Genomic DNA, 15687 nt, shown 5'->3' on the forward strand with positions numbered 1-15687 from the left:
GATAATGGAAAGCAAGGATCTGAAACCAAGGTTACTATATCCAGCAAGGCTAGCATTCAAAATAGATGGTCAAATAAAGAGCTTCCCAGACAAAAAAAAGGCTAAAGGAGTTCATCACCACCAAATCAGCATTACGAGAAATGCTAAAGGGATTGCTGTAAGGGATTGCTGAGAAGAAGAAACAGAGAGAGAAACCTAGCCATACGGAATTAAAATGGCTATAAGTACCTCTCGATAATAACCCTAAATGAAAATGGATGAAATGCTTCAATCAAAAGGTGTAGGGTAGCTGAATGGATACAAAAACATGACCCAACTATATGCTGTCTACAAGAGACCCACCTCAAAACAACACACACACAGGATGAAAATGAAGGGATAAAAAATAGTTTTCCATGCAAATGGAAAAGAAAAAAAAAAAGCTGGAGTAGCAATACTGATATCCAACAAAATAGACTTTAAAAACATCATGCTAAGTGAAATAAGCCAGTCGGAGAAAGATAAATATCATATGATCTCACTCATTTGTGGAATATAATGAACAACATAAACTGATGAACAAAAAAGAGCCGGGGCTGGGGGGGATATACTAGAATATAATAGAAGTAATCCTGTTATTTGCAGATTTTTGATATTTCCTACAACTTTTGTGATATCATACTATGTTAGTACAGTTTTGGTAGTATTTTTATACTTAAAATCCTTTTATTCTTAAAATATTAATGTTTATGGCATGTAATATTATATGTAAGATCATTTTTCTTGAATAACTGGTGTTTATTGCATGTAACATTATTATATTTAAAATCATTTTGCTTGAAATAAAACTGAAAAAAATAAAAAAACACAAGAACCGAGATTTAAAAGCTCATTAGATGGGTGGGTTTTTTTATTTATTTCATTTTATTGTTTAAAGTATTACAAATAGTAGTACATATGTCTCCTTTTTTTCCCCATTGACCTTCCCCTGGCTTCCCCTACCTCCCCGGCACATGCCCTCACATCCCCCGTCCCCCAGTGTCTTGGGTCCATTGGTTATGCTTATATGCATGCATACAAGTCTTTTGGTTGATTTCTTACGCCTCCCCCGCCCCCCCGCCACCCTCCCCAGCGTTCCTGCTGTAGTTTGACAATCTTAGATGCGTGTTTTGATTGTACCCAGGATTTTAATTGTAGAGATAACTGAGTGAGAACACTGAGAGGCCAACACCATGAAGAGAGTTCACTAAGGGGCAAGCCAGGCCAAGCAGGGATATGTGAGGAAGAGCCTGCCGGCCCAGGCAGGAAGCAGCAGGAGGGAAGGGAAGCCACAGGCACAAGCCTTTCCTGTGGTTTCTGAAAGAGGCCATGGGCAGGCAGGGCAGGCCAGTGTGAGCAAGTTCAGGATTGTGTAATCTGAATCATTTCAGTGGGTGCTGGGCTAGGGTGGTGGTCTTTAGTTGTCTAATTCCTGACCCTGGGGTCATTTAGGGCAGGGAAATATTGGCCTGGTTTGTGAAAGATGGATAAAAGAGATGGTTGGGAGTGTGGGCTCTGAGTTGGTTTGTTTGTATATGGAAAGCATGTGATGGGGGTAGTCATTTGCTATTTCTAGGAATTTGTTAGCTTTGAGAGGAAAAGTCTTTCCCTGGCCAGCAAGGTCACCCCAGATATAAAAGAAATATAGAAAATAAAAAACTAGCCGGTTTGGCTCAGTAGATAGAGAATCAGCCTGCAGACCTAAAGGTCCCAGGTTCGATTCTGGTCAAGGGCACATGACCGTATTGTGGTCTCGATTATTCCCAGTGTGGGGCGAGCAGGAAGCAGCCGACCACTGATTCTCATCATTGATGTTTCTATCTCTCTCCCGCTCCCTTCCTCTCTGAAATCAATAAAAATATATTTTAAAAAAACAAAACAGCCCTACCCGATTTGACTCAGTGGATAGAGTGTCAGCCTGCAGACTGAATGGTCCAGTCAAAGGCACATGCCCAGGTTGTGGGCTCGATCCCCATTAGGAGGCGTGCAGGAGGCAGCTGATCAATGATTCTCTTTCATCAGTGATGTTTCTCTATCTCTCTCTCCCTCTCCCTTCCTCTCTGAAATCAATAAAAAAATTTTTTTTTAAGAAAAAAAAACATACTTAAAACAATGGCTCATTCTGTGCACAACCCCTTCCAATCTATACACACAAATGTATATTTGCACACTTACACAGGGACACAATTATAGTCATGTAAGTTTCAGTATTTCCCTGTTTTTCTAGTAATCTCATTCCAGCCATCTTAGATTTTTCTGTGCTTAGCATTTAGAAAGATCTCTCAGATCATCCCTCCTTTCCTGTTGGTGGTCTGACCCATTTAACTCCTCTCCCCATTCCCTCAACTCTTAACCTTTTTGAAACCCTTATACTTGTTGTTTTCATAAAATGATAGCCTTTATTTTTAATAATTATGTTGCTAACAGCCTATTTAACATCCTGCATTTACTGCAGCCTTACTAGATACGATGGGGTGAGAGGCACAGACCCTGGACTAACACTAATAATGTCAGACAAAAGGAGGCACCACCGAGGTGCCCACAATCTCACTGTCACATTCCTGGGGCCTACATGTCGTCTGGAGGGCGGTGGGTGGAGAACAGCTCCAGAAAAGTCTGGGGAAACCACGGCAGGTAAGTAGGAAGTTGGAGGAGAGGAAGGAAGTAGTGAGAAGTTATCCCGTTTATGAGAATAGTATCCAGCTCAAGTTCTTTGATAATCATTCAAGCTGGGACTGAGAAAGGACAAGAGAAGTCAAGAGAACTGAAGGAACAGAAAACTTCTTGCAGCCAAGTTCCCATCTTGTTCTGAGGTTAGAGGGAGAGGGACTACAGAGAGCTCAGTTGGTACGGATGACCCTGAGAATCCACTCTGTGTAGTGGGAAACCTTGGTGTAGTAGCCAATATCACCTCTCAGAATGCACCCCTCTGCCCAGGAGAGGATCCCTTGGAGCTGGTTTTGGCACAGGATTGGGGCAGCATCTATTTCCTATTAGAACAAGGAGAGATGGGTCAGGCAGAGTAGCCAAAACAAAGATGATCCAGTCCCAAGTCCCTACCTGAGGGCCCAGAACAGAGAGGTGTGGTCATAAGGACTGGGAGGAATGTGTGGTGGCCACCCTGGGGCCATCCCACCCCTCTCCCTAGGCCACGTCAGAGGACGCCATAAAAAAATGAGAACACTCTGAGATGTCCCCACCCTGGCACCTAAGTTCACTCCTGATTGGAAGGGGGATACTTATTCCTTCCTGCACCCCATTTACCTTGATCTGCTCTTGAATGTAGAGACAAGACATTGGATTGGGTTACGGGAGATATGGATCCCAAAACAGCGTCTCAGAGGGAAAAGAGTTACCTTACAGGAGTGCGTGCTCTCCAGAGATGACCCCGCACAGAACATGTTCTCTGTGATTTTGACAGGAAATTTCCTTATTGGAGACTCTTGGCAGTTTTCATTAGAGAACCAAAAGACAGTCTGGTTTGCCTCGGTATCAGGATCTGTCTCTGAGCACACGCGTGTGAGCACGAAGACAGAGAGAGAGAGAGAGAGAGAGAGACTTTGTTTCTCTTTGATCCTTCACATATCCATCTCCTTTTCTTCTCTTTCTTCCCTCTTTTCTGTTATTAACTTCTCCATTATTCAATGAAAGAAAAAGCCAAAATGAAAAGGACCCAGAACCCTAGCCAGTTTGGCTCAGTGGACAGAGTGTTGGCCTATGGACTAAAGGGTCCCGGATTCGATTTCAGTCAAGGGCATGTACCTTGGTTGCAGGTTCCTCCCCGGTCTAGACCCTGGTCAGGGTTCATGGAGGAGGCAACCAATCAATGTGTTTCTCTCACATCCAGCCCTCTGTCTTCCACTCTCCTTAAAAATCAATGGAAAAATATCCTTAGGTGAGGATTAACAAAAAAAAAAAAAAAAATAGAAGAAAGAAGAAAGGAGGAAGAGGAGGAGGAGGAGGAGGAGGAGGAAGAAGGAAGAAGAAGAAGAACCAGAGAAGAAAGCGGATAATGAAATGAGAAAACCAAGGTCTGGTTCCAGTATTATAAACTGCATGCCTTGGACCTGCACATGCATGTTTAAAAAAAATTAAAAGAAATTATTTTTATTTGTGAGTGTTTGTAAGTTTTTTAACAAATGAGCCACACTAAGCATTTACCAGTGAGATTGCCCTCCAACCCCTTCCTCACCCAGACACCCTTTCACCTGGTTGGTGAATGAGGCAAGAACACTGGATTCTAGAGACCTCTAGCCATAAATAGCCATGTTAACCCTGGGTATATCGTGTCGACAATTTGAACCTCAATTCTCACATTAATAAAATTAGAGGTTAAATATGCAAGTTCTCAAGCCCCATCCAGCTTTCAGGATCCTATATCATAAAAGCCTAATATATTAAGTGTCTGGTTGACTGGTCGGCCGTTCAACCAATCAAAGTGTAATATGCTAATGATATGCTAAGGCTGCTCAACCGCTCGCTATTACGTGCACTGACCACCAGGGTGGGGCAGACGCTCCAACCAGTAGGTTAGCTTGCTGCTGGAGTCTGGCTGATTAGGACTGAACGAGAAGGGCCGGACATGCCCTGGAGCCCTCCTGCAGTCCCTCCCCGACTGGCCAACCTCCCATGTCCCTCCCCAGCCCCACTCGTGCACTGGTGGGGTTCATCAGCCTGGCCTGCGCCCTCTCGCAAGCTGGACCCCTTGGGGGATGTCAGAGAGCTGGTTTTGGCCCAATCCCACAGGCCAGGCTACGGGACCCCGCTGGTACACAAATTCGTGCACCAGGCCTTTAGTCTATAATAAAAGTTTTATGTTAATCCTCATTGATTGGTTACTCAAGGAACACTAAAGGTCTATCTTGAGGTTCACTCACCGAAATTCTTCCAGGCCCACCCCCAGCCAGAAACAGTGCACGTGTCCTCTCTTCTGTCCTCCATGGTACTGGGCAGATCGACCAGCTTCACCTCATCATTGGGCTTTAGGGGCTTTGTCAACTTGACAAGCATGAGGTCATGCTCAGAAGAATCCCGGGTGAAATTTGGGTGTTGGACAGTAAGCATGGCTCTTAAGTTCCCCCCAGTTTTTAAGAAACCCTCATCACTTGCAGCAGCAATATCTATCTCAAGAAATCTGGAACAGGCCATGAAAAATTGGTAGAGAAAGGAGACATTATTTTATTACTCATCTTGCATCCTATCTCCCCCTAACTTGCTTTGTGACTTGGCATGAGTTCTATCACTTGCCAAAACCCCTATCTTCTTATCTGGAAAATGAGCAATTTCCATTGCAGTTCCATAATTCTTTGATTTGTATCATACTATATGTGGGCTTGTATTCCCTATTGGTTCATCCCTTGGTCCTTGGCTTCCCCAGTTCCCCCTGTCTACATCATCCCATTCAAGAATCTAACTTATAACCACATAGATCTACTTCCTGCCTCCTTCCAACCACTTCTCAGGTTTGAGAATCCCCTGTCCCTGTCTCTTAAAGGCTGAGCCTCGGTACCCCCTGAGCAATCCCAGTGACTAAGGGGGAAGTCCTTTCCCTCCAGGACCCCCATCACTCACGGCAAGAAGCAGTGGGCTGCAGTGAGAGCCCATTGATGGTGGATCAGGGTCCCCAAACAAGGCTCATGTTCTGACTTCAGGAAAATAAAAAAAGTTGGTGCAGTTTTGATGCTCAACTGATTGAATTGCTGAGCTAATTTTTTTTGTGCTGGCATTGGTGTTACGTTTGTTGCTGTTATTGCTGCCAGATTGGAGAAAGAAGGGGAGAATATTAGAGACAGGGACAAGCATTCCCGAGGACAGATCTGAGATGTTTTATGTGGAAGTGCTTTGAAAGTGTCAATGTGTTATTGATGCTTAAGGTATTACTAAGCCTCTTACAAATCCTTCTGTTATTTTCCCTTGTTCCTGCTTTATTAGTGTCCTCCCTCCCTCCCTCTTGGTTCTTCTCTTTTCTTTAAGCTTCCTTCTTAGCTATATAGCAAAATCCCACTTTTGCTAACACCTACCATCCATTGTATAAAGTCTTGTTATCTCAGTTCAAATTCTCTTGCACCCGGGATCCAGGAGCCAGAGGAAAATCAATGGGCTCTAGATGTCTGAGTTCCAGGAGGCTGCAATCACTGGAGTCCTGCATTCTTTTTCTTTCTGATGACCTCCCCGCCCCTTGGATCCAAACCCATGTCCTCTGGTTTTTTTCTATGTGGCCTTTTCTGAATTGTAAGCCAAAACAGGAGCCTGCACTCACCTGTCACTGCCAGAAAGGTGAAGAATAGAAAGAGGTGGTTCCTATCTGCTGTCTCCATAGCCTCTTCCAGTGAGAAGACCTGGGAAGGGAGGGAACTGCTCAACCGGCCTGACCACCTGGAAGCTTTGCAAAGGGAGAAATTATAAGGAGGGATGGGGAGGCTCAAGAGGGCAAGGTGTGCTCAACTAGGCGCAAGGTGTGCTCAGCATCAGAGGGAGGAAAAGCAGCCAGACCGTATCTCTCTCGTGTCTGCCCTCCCATTGTAAGCTGGGAAATTTCTCCAAGGGGAGAGTTCTGATCCCTCCCCACAGAGGGATATATCATAAGCCATAAATTAGCTCCTTTATTAGCTAAGAGAACTCCCCGCCGGCTAATCCTGTCTGCCTGAGTCCACGGACTGCAGTAATCATTCAGGCCCCTGGTCCCCTCAGGCTTACTCACCTCCTCACTTAGTGCAGCGATCTCCACCTCTGACAGGTATCAGCCCTCAACTGAAAAATAACCTCCCTCCTCTATGAACTACAGGACCCCTCACCTAACACCCTGAGCCCTCCCCGTGTCACACTGACCCTTGCCCTCATGTCACACTGGCTCTACCCCAAGTCATCCTCTCCTCATGTCACACTGTCTCCATCTCATGTCATCCTCCCCCAGCCCTCAGGCACCACTGACCTCCCCTGGCAGATCTGCAGAGCTGGTCAGTGACAAACGGGAGTGCTCAGCATAGAACTCCCTTGGGATGGATTCAAAGGGATACTGAGTAGAATGTAGCTGTTCACTTTTGCCGCATAGCACATTCCCTTACAACTTAGTGGCTTAAAATGTCAGTCAACTATTTGCTCACAATTCTGTGAGCATCTCCCATCAGCACCCCGTAGGCATCAATTTCTACCTTGACCTGAACACCTTCTTTTCCTGGGCTCCTTATCCAAAGCCCCTTGATTTCCATTTCTCTAAGGTCATCCGTGTTCCTGCTGGTGAAAAAGGACTGGCTCCTCCCCCTGCCATTTGGTCACGCCGTGGCCCTGTTTTAAATATTTCTCTGATTGGCTGTGAATCCACTTCCTGGGTGAATCCCATCCATCCTCTGGCCTAGTCCATCCCTCACTACACCACGAAGACTCTTCTCCTCTCCCCATCTGTGCCAATCCCTGTCTGGCACCCGCTGAGCTCCACTTGTCCAGACTAGGTTTTAAAAGCCCCTCGAATTCCGATTTGAGTCCATTCCTCCGAAAACTGTTCCCTAGTGCATTACTTTTATCTTATCTCTACTACAGATTTTCCACTCAGCGATCTTCAGGTTGACCATTTCCATACATGCTTCCTTTCATTCGACTCACTGTACAGACATATTTGGAACTACCTACCCTACCCACTCTTTGTCAGGGAGTCTACCCCTGCCCACAACCCTTGCTGAGTGGCTCAAGTTTGGATGTCAAAAGGCTAGAACCTGGATCCTCAGAGATGCATCCGAGATCAATGCAGCTCAGTGCCCAACCCCAGTTCTTCCTGATCTGGGTCTGACCTTTCCACACTCATAGCTCATCCTATCAGACCTTCACAGGCTTCTGGATTGTCTCAGACATAAGAAGCTCCATTTACCTGGTTTATGACCTTGACTTCCCTAATGGCAGGATTCATATCTAATTCAACTCTGTCTCTCCAAATCCTAGCATAAAACCTGACATCACACAGATTTCACACACACAATTGTTTGTTGTTGATGAATGAGTGAATACCACCCCTGTACCTCCTAAGTTAAAACTTGCAACACCCTGCCACACTGACCTGACCTCCAGGTCGTCTAAGCTCACTGGCTTACCTCAGGTCACTTTCTTGTGGGTTACAGTGGAGACAGAATTCCCAGAGTATGGTCTTTGATCCAAGGGGCAGGTATTGGACATGAGATTGAATCTTTTTTCTTTTAACAGCTCAACTGAAGCATGATGACATACAATAAACTGTACACATTTAAAGTGTAAGTTTGGTAAATTAGTGAGCACATTCCCAAATGATGCCTTATGCCTCTTTGTAATTCCTCCTCCTTTCTCTCCCACCCACCACCATGTCACCAGGCAACCACTAATCTGCTCTCTGTCACTATAGGTTCATTTACATATTGTAGAATTTTAGATAAATAGAATCATACAGTATGTTCTCCTTTTTTGGTCTGGCTACTTTTACTGAGCATAATTTGAGATTCGCATATGTTGTTGAGTGAACTTTAGAGCTCATTTATCTTCACTGCTGACTAGTATTCCACTGTACTGATAGACAAAATTTATTTATTTACTTTTGTTGGACATTTGAGTTGTTTCCAGTTCCAGGTTGTTACAAATAAAGCCTCTATGAACACTATACATGTGGATCTTTATACACACACACACACACATTTTGTTTTCTCTTGGGTAAATAACTAGATGTGAAATGGATGGATCAAATATGGTAGGTGTATGCTTAACTTTTTAAAAAACTGCCAAATTGTTTTTCCAAAGTACCGTACATTCTCACCAGAAGTGTGAGAGTTTCAGTTCCTCTATCTTCACCAACACTGATGCACTCAGTCCTTTTTTAATTGAGATATAATTGACATGTAACATTGTACTCGTTTTAGGTGTAGAGTGTGCTCAATCTTTTAACTTTAGCTCTTCTCCTAACTGTGGCAATGTTTCATTGTGGCTTTGATTTGAATTTTCCTAATGGCTAATGACCTTGAACATCTTTCATGTGATTGTCTGCAATGCATGTATCCTCTTTGATAAAATGCCTTCAACCCTTTTGCCCACTTTAAAAGTAGGTTGTTTCTTACAACTGAGATGTGATAGGTTTTTAAATATATTCTGGATAGCAGTCCTGCAATACCCCCAGTGGCCAGAGGACTGGCACACCATAATCCGTCCACATACCTCTTCCCCACACCTGCTTCTTCCCAGTTTCCATGCTTTCCCCTTCCAAGTCCATGACCAAGCAGCCATACTATGAATCACTGGCATGAGTCACTTATGCTTTTATTTCAGGCTACTTTCTTTCTACACAATGTAGCAGACTAAGTGTACTAATAAAGCTCTTCCCATCGCTGCTGTCTTCTAGGCCATCTTTGAATGGGGCTAGAGTGCAGTGGTCCATTTCTGGCTTCACTCTATACCAAGCTGACCCATCTGTGTACCAAGCAGTTTTTTTATTTGCAATGAGTTTATCTTAATGACATCTCCCTGTCCCCTCTCCCCATGCCCTTCCTTCCAAACAGTCATAAGTGTGAGCTAGGGAGAGGCACAGTGTCATAGTATTGGATGACACAGGAGGCCGTGCCATCTATTCGTGCAACTTCCTTGTCCTCTGGCCCTGCTCAGGCCCAATCCTGCATGTCTCACTTCCATCTTTCTATGGGTCTCTGCTGGGTTCTCAGGACCCTGTGACTGAGTGCAGCAATTTTATTTTAAATTTTTTTTTAAATCCCTCACCCAAGGATATTTTTTTCATTGATTTTTTTAGAAAAAGTGGAAGGGAGGGGGCAGAGATGGAGGAAGAGAGAGAGAAAGAGAGAGAGAGAGAGAGAAACATCCATGTGAAAGAGACACATCGATGGGTTGTCTCTCGCACATGCCCCTGCTAGGGTCGGGGATTGAACCTGCTACACAGGTACATGCTGTTGACCAGGAATCGAACTGCAACCCTTCGGTGCACGTGGCAATGCTCTAACCACTGCGAGCACACCAGTCAGGACAGTGCAGCAATTTTCAACCTTTTTCATCTCATGGCACACATAAACTACTAAAATTCACCGACACACCAAAAAATATATATTTGCCAATGTGACTACAAATAATTTTGATTCATTCACACCAGGCGGCTATTACTGTGTTGGTGGACCCCACTTATAGCTGGCAACCTGCCATGTCACTCGGCAAATGGTTTGGTGCAGTATTTCCCAGTGTTGAATATGCTGATTCCAGAACCCAGTAGGCAACATGCCTCTTCTTAGTGATGGGTGCCTGGGATGTCCCAGACTACTAGACACTTACGTGGAGAAGCTCTGAATTTTCTTGGAGTGTATATTTTACCCTTTAGAGTGTGTCTATCTTACCAAGGCCTCCAACACTCTTGCCATTTCTCAATCATCTGTTCTGATTAATCTGATGTAGTCATTACCTGTTGCTCTGTTACAAATTTCCTTGATGTGTAGCCTATTAAAACACTAAATGTTGATTATCTCACAATTTCAGTAGGTCAGGGATTCGGGAGTGGCTCAACTGGGTGATTCTGGCTCAAGGTCTCCCCTGAGGGTAAAGGCAAGGTGTCACCCAGGGCTACAGGCATCTGAAGGCCTGCCTGGGGCTGGAGGATCTGCTTCCAGGATGGCTTGTTTAAATGCGTTTTGGCAGGAGGCCTCTCAGCTCCTTTTCATGTGCATCTCCCTGCAGGGCTGCTCCCGTGTCTTGTCACACGGTGCCTGATTTCCCTCACAGCTAGTGATCCAAGGGAGAGCAAGGAACAAAGCTGTAATATCTTAGAAGTCACACATCATCACTTCTGTAAAATTCTGTTTGTTAGAAGCAAGTCACTAAGTCTGGCCCACACTCAAGGGCAGAGGGCTTAAGCTCCGCCTCCTGAAGGAAGAAATATCACAGAATTTGTGGGCGTCCTCACAAACCACCACACATGGTATCATCAATTAGTGGATCACCGTGATGGTATGCGGAATGTCCAGGCAGTCCAGCTTCCCCTGGGTCAGACTGTAACAGAGGGCAAAAGAGTTAACCCCACGCAAGACTGCAAATGTCTCTGTCATTCACGTGCATCGGTTTCCTCTCCTTGATGGGACTGAAAAGGAATGCATTTGCTAACCAATGCCAGGTAGCCAAGGGCCTATCAATCTGCTCCAGAAGAGATACCACATTTGGCATAGAACTGCAATTAGGGAAGTTATTTGGTTGAGTTTACTATTTTCCAGGATGAGACATTATATAAGGGCCAGACTGGTGAATTAAATGGGGATAAAGGAGAGCCATCACCCTGCATTTTTTAAATATATATATATATTGATTTTAGAGAGGAAGGGAGAGGGAGAGGGAGAGATAGAAACATCAATGATGAGAGAATCATTGATCGGCTGCCTCCTGCACAGCCCACACTGGGGATCGAGCCCACAACCAAAGCATGTGCCCTTGACCGGAAACACACCAGGGACCCTTCAGCCCACAGGCCAACGCTCTATCCACTGAGCCAAACCGGCTAGGGCTTGCATCTTTAAAAAATATATCTATGTTTTTATTGATTTCAGAGAGGAAGGGAGAGGGAGAGAGAGACAGAAACGTCAATGAGGAGAATCATTGATTGGCTGCCTCTTGCATGCCCCCTACTGGGGATCGAGACCACAGCCCGGGTATGTGCCCTGACCAGGAATCGAACTGTGACCTTCTGGTTCATAGGTCGATGCTCAACCACTGAGACACGCCAGCTGAGCCGCCTTGCATTTTTAAGGTAGTCCTAATCTCTGCCATTTCCCCCCAGGATGTAGTAATGTATTTTAGAAAGGGAGAAAATTAGTTTCAAAAATCCCCCACTAATATAGCTTTTATCCCACAGTAACCAAGTATATCATTTCAATTACATTTTGGAGAACCTGAAAAATAACCCTTTTCTCCTTTAGTTTTCTCCATCACATTTATCACCATCTAACTCAACATACACTAAACTTATTCATTTCATTTATTATCTGTTATCCAAATGAATATAGTTTCTACAAGGACAGGCATTTCTTTTTCTAAAACCGATTTATTCGTAATGCCTATAGAGTGCCTATCACATCACAGAAACTTTATTGTTCTATCACATAGCAGGCATTCAGTAAATATTTGTAGAGTGAAAGAATAAACAGTGCCAGACTCTCAATATAAGTTTGCTATTGTTATTGTTAGAATTTCCTCTAAGATTTTTCCATCTCTCCAGCAAGTATGAACTCAAGTGTGAAGCAGTGACTCTGGAGCAAATTAGGGAGAGGTTTCCACAAGAAGACCAGAAACGAACAGCATATGTGTGGGGGTCAGCTGAGAGGTGGAAGGCAGACCATGAGAGACACCTCTCCAACATTCCCAGCGCTTTCTATCTCTCTCTTCTCCCCCACTGTGGTTTGAAAAACACATAGTTAATCTTCCACATTTCGAGTGGTAATTATTGGAGTTTGGGGCCTCCTAGAATGGAATTGTTTGTTTTTTAAAGCATTAAGCTAGACATGAAATATTTAAATACTTTCAGGTTTTCTCTTTAAAAATTGAGAGATCTGGCTATTATCATCCATTCAGATGGAGTATGTGCTTTCTAATTTTATTAGTTCTCACGACTCCCAATTATCTCTTTCACACTAAGGCAAAGTGACAGCTGCCATTCATCCACGTATAAACAGCACCATTTTTCTTTTTTTTTTAAAAAAAATATTTTTTATTAATTTTTTCCAGAGAGGAAGGGAGAGGGATAGAGAGTTAGAAACATCAATGAGAGAGAAACATTGATCAGCTGCCTCGTGCACACCTCCTACTGGGGATGTGCCCGCAACCCAGGTATATGCCCTTGACTGGAATTGAACCTGGGACCTTTCAGTTAGGGCAACAGCACCATTTTTCTTCAAGTTAAGAAGAGAGGGATACAGTTTTTATATCCAAGTCCATATAAAAATTGGGAAGAATAAAATGTAAACAGAGAGAAGTATACATTTCAATAAAAATGGAAAGAGTGTTTCCGGAGGCAAGAGAGAACCAAGATTATTCCTAAGCATTTAATATATAATATGCAAGCAAAGCATGACTGAGTACACAGAGTGCCACTCTAGCCTGAGTTTGCAATCTTTCCTCAAGTTCAATAAAGAGGAATAAATAGTATATGCACATAATTTGCAAGGTACTTATTTCTCTTTTAAAATATCTCTAATTTGCAGTATTAAGCATAGCCATTTTGGTTTCTTTTTTTCATACTGACATCTTGCCCCCAAGATACAGATTGTCTCACTTCCACTCCCCAATGTTGCCCTTTGGGATGGGAACAGAGGGGCTCACTGGTAGTTTACAGGCTTTTTAACTGTCGCTTCTTATTTGCATAAAGAAAAGTTTCACAGTTCTAGCTCAGGAAAGACCATTAAAATCGTAGCTAAGGACCCTCATCCTCTTCAATTCTGATATGGGGAAGAGTGACTTAGTGTTCCAGTTGCTTTTAGTTGATGGTTTCAGTGTCCATCGACTGTAATTACAACAGTAATAGGACATTTTCCAATTAGTAATATGAATTCCGGGATGTCCTTAGCTAGCAGATACACATGATGACGCGAAAAATGTAATCTCATCAGGTAAAATTAGCCAGATGTTTTTTTAAAAGGCCAAACAAATCTCCGTCACACTCTTCATTAAGCTAAGCTTCCATGGTAGTTAGGGTACCGGAGTACATTTGTGAAACTCTTGCAAAGAAACAGGGTGTTCTTATATTAATCTGAATGTCTTTCTCCCTCCACCACCTTTTTTCATCTTCATTCAAGCCAGTTCTAAAAATAAGGCAGTTATTGAGCCCAATATTCACTGATAGCCAAGCAGGAAGCTCTTGGGTATGAACCAGACTGGGGATGACTCATTGGAAGCCAAATGTTTGCATGAAAAGCTCCCCCTAAATTGGCACCAAAGCAAATATTTATAAACATGTTTTAAAAGCATTGTAGAATTCTTGGGAGGAAGGGTTAAAATATTGCCACCCATTCCTCATTACAGCATTCTGATGACACACTGCTTTGCTGCCATGGAGGCTGGCCCAGGCACTAAGCCTTCAAACATGGGGTTGCAATAATTGGCGGAACTGTCCTGACTCACAGTACTACTTATTTTTAAATATGATTCAATTTTGATAACCTCAGCCCTATCTGTATTGTGAATGCATTGAAAATTTATGTGTAAAGAAAGAATATGCATGTGCTACTTGTGAAAAATTTAAATTTCCTATAGATAGGTCTCAACCGCAATCTATACAAATAGAGGTCACAAGAAGAGTGGTTAAACATGGAAATTTGCTTCTTACTGAGCAAACTTTTACCTCAAATGATGTAAGCATATATTCAATTTTTGTACCTTGAAGTTACCTATTGTTTTAAATACCCTTCCTGAGTCCTCAAGCAAATAAAAATGTGTGGTTTTTTTTTTCATTCTGATGGATATTTTTGGCACACATAGGTTTCTGTTATTGGGTCCTCGTTTGAGAGCCTAGAGCCCACCACAACTCGGGCTGATTGGAGGCCTATAGGAAGTCAGTTCCTGGTAGAAGTCAAAACATGAGGTGATGTAGTGGTGGAAGGTTGCTATTCTTCCATCTGGTCCTAATTTGGAAAGGAACCAGGGGGTCAGGAGGTGGTCAGGCCAAGAGGCCAGCCCTCCAGCTAAACCAAGCTGCCTGCCCCTGTTCCGTGACTCCCTGCAGGGGTCTTTGGTATGCTGGATTACTTAGAAAAGGACATTGAGTCATTCAGGCACCTATGACTGAACTCATGATTGAGCAAAGCAGTAGCACTCGTTCAGAATTTTGTCTTGTATCCAAAAAAAAACCACACAAAACACTGGGAAGTACTTAGGACAGTGGCCATAAAGAGATGCAAATAAAAAGGCTAGTATCAAGGAGAGATATCATCTTTGATCTCCATATCTGGGGCTGGTGTTATCTATTTCTGCAGCAAAAACATCGTGATCAGGTGAGTGTATGGGAACTACGGTAGATTCAGCCCTGCTTCCATTAGCCAAGATCATGAGAAAATGGGTTCTCTAGATAAATGAATTTTCTAGATTTCTAGGCTTCCCTTATTAAGTACCAAAATGTTAAAAACAAACAAACAAAAAAGAAAAATCTAAGACAATGGAAGGACCTCTGGAAGTATGATTGAAGGGGCAGGGGCAAGTAAGTGAAAGTTTTTACTTTTCTCTTTATGCCCTTCTATAAAGAATGCATTTTAAAATAATATGTTTCATTTTATTATTTTTAACAATTCACTTGAAACTATTTCTACATAAATAAATGGCTTTCACACTTCTGACGTCTCAAACAGCCAAATTGAGCTTTGTGGCTTTGTTTTGTTAATCCTCACAAGAGGGTATTTAAGTTGCTTTTCAGAGAGAGCAGGAGGGAGGGAGGGGGAGAGAGAAAGAGAAATATGGATGTGGGAGAGACACATCGAGCCCCAACCTGAGACAGGAAGGGAACCTGCAATCTAGGTATGTGCCCCGAACTGGGAATCAACCCCAAGAAGCTTCAGCACGTAGGCCGATGTTCTAACCACTGAGAAATACCAGCCAGGGTATTTCTTTTGATGGCACATTATCATCATTATAAAACTCAATTCTTCCATGTGCCAAAAAGCAATGATACCCCCAGCCCTGGAGTGCCCAGTG

At 43.4% G+C, this 15687-nt stretch overlaps 1 long non-coding RNA gene across 1 annotated transcript; it reads right to left on the reverse strand.

The window, feature by feature from the left end:
* Nucleotides 1-890: 890 nt before the first annotated feature.
* Nucleotides 891-6369, reverse strand: LOC132237904 (uncharacterized). The gene is made up of 4 exons (XR_009453689.1): nucleotides 6278-6369; nucleotides 4896-5770; nucleotides 3375-3523; nucleotides 891-3008 (listed from the first exon to the last, which is right to left on the reverse strand). It is a non-coding gene; the product is annotated as an uncharacterized LOC132237904 (long non-coding RNA).
* Between the last annotated feature and the right edge of the window lie 9318 nt (nucleotides 6370-15687).

The sequence above is a fragment of the Myotis daubentonii genome, chromosome 7 (assembly GCF_963259705.1).
Source record: "Myotis daubentonii chromosome 7, mMyoDau2.1, whole genome shotgun sequence".
Classification (NCBI taxonomy): domain Eukaryota; kingdom Metazoa; phylum Chordata; class Mammalia; order Chiroptera; family Vespertilionidae; genus Myotis; species Myotis daubentonii.